Here is a 347-nt window from a genome sequence, read left to right as displayed (position 1 = left end):
CATTTAACAACTAATGATACTATAACATGAACAACTTTACAATAACAAACAACATTTCCTGTTGAAAGAAAAAAATTAATACATTGAGAACACCTGAATTAAGATACAAATATTGCAACCTGTATGTGATTGATTACTCTTGCGTGTTGCAGATTGAGGACCGAATTGCTAGTGATTTAGTTGCAACATTTTCAACATGGATTAGGGAGGTCGCGTGCAAGGAATGGATTTTGGGTTCACTTATGGTACTGTTTTGTGCCTGGTATTAGGGTGGTATAAGTGATACGTAGAGTATGAGGGAAGATACACTTTCAGTATCATAATAATGGTAATTGATTTTATAAGTG

Source organism: Penaeus monodon, chromosome 34, assembly GCF_015228065.2.
Source record: "Penaeus monodon isolate SGIC_2016 chromosome 34, NSTDA_Pmon_1, whole genome shotgun sequence".
Classification (NCBI taxonomy): Eukaryota; Metazoa; Arthropoda; class Malacostraca; order Decapoda; family Penaeidae; genus Penaeus; species Penaeus monodon.
This window is presented reverse-complemented; position numbering follows the sequence as displayed.